Here is a 1,553-nt window from a genome sequence, read left to right as displayed (position 1 = left end):
ATCATAGGAATAATATTAGATAATTAATTTTTTTCAATTAACATTAACTAACTTTTTTTTAAATTATTTTATTTATTTTAAATTATAGACCTTAAATCATAAACATATAATTTTAAAACCAAAACTCTAAACATAAATACTAAAATTGGCTAATGCAAAATAACTAAAACTAATTTCTTATACTTTTTCTTATTATAATAGTCAACACTACCATTATTTTATTTTTCCTTTTTTTTTTTAAGAAAAATTCATTGCCACCACCTCTCGCCTCCATTCTCACTTTCACCACCACTTAGAATCCACTGTCACAAACTCCTAACAACATTTGCTATTTCTCGTTCTGATCAACTGTCGCATCACCAATGACATCATCATAAACAACAATCATTTAAGGGCAATTTACATAAATAAAATGATTAAAGAAAAATGTTATGCAAATACAATTGTATGTAATCCACTACACCCTGTAGCGGAACTCAGATACACGTAATCCGCTATATCCTCTAGCGGATTACGTTGAGAGCATGCATAACATAAACCGCTACACCCTGTAGCGGTTTATGACCAAATTTTGTGAAAGCATAATCCGCTACACCCTGTAGCGAATTATGAGAAGAGTAGCTTATTATATAAACTTGTGTAATAGTAACAATCAATGTAGAAAAATGAACGAATTGGTACAAAATGTAATCGTCATTTGCAATATATCGTACGACCAATATAATTTTACATACTCAAAATTTTCATGATTACTATATTTTAATTTTTTAAATTTTCTCTTTTATGTTTCAGTATTTTTTATTACCAATAATGATATATTTTTAACTTTTTTTCTTAAATTATAATCTTTTGTAATGTATTTTGATGTCGTCCATACTATTTTCTTGAAGCTTATAATGTATAAGATTTTTTATCTATTCAAATTAAAAAAAAATAACTTGACATGTTTAAATTTATAAGTATTCAATTGTACTCCATTATATTTTTTTCTTCACTTTTTTTTACGTTTCTTTTATACTTTGTTAATTAATTAAAAAATATATAAATTTTAGATATATTAATAGGTCTCGTACGAGCTACTACTAGTGGAATAGAGTTAATCCTAATGGTTGTTGATGACAATATCGAAAATAATCTTTGATTTATTTTTGTTTCTGTTTTTCTATTTTTCTGTTTTTTTATTAGTTATTTTTTTCTCTTTGTTGCTCCACTTAGTTGTGTTAAGCTCATTTCTTAAAAAAAAAATTATTTTATGCCCATTCATGTGTAAATGTTGCAGCATTAAGAATCCTGCTAGATGTCATCACCCCTACTTATTACAGATAAGATGTTCTTTGGTTCTTTAAAAAAATCAAATTTAATAAATAAAATTATTACATATTTTTAAATTTTAAAAGTTATTTTATTAAACGCATTTATTGTTATTTGTGTTTATTAAAAATTATTTTTAATTTAATTTATCAAATACATATGCCTACAACTTTTAAAAAATTAGTTTTTAAAAGTTAGCTTTTACAATAATCTATTTTTGCAAATGACAATTACATTTTGTA

Source organism: Arachis ipaensis, chromosome B08 (assembly GCF_000816755.2).
Source record: "Arachis ipaensis cultivar K30076 chromosome B08, Araip1.1, whole genome shotgun sequence".
Classification (NCBI taxonomy): Eukaryota; Viridiplantae; Streptophyta; class Magnoliopsida; order Fabales; family Fabaceae; genus Arachis; species Arachis ipaensis.
The sequence above is the reverse complement of the archived record's forward strand: the minus strand, read 5'-3'. Positions refer to the sequence as shown.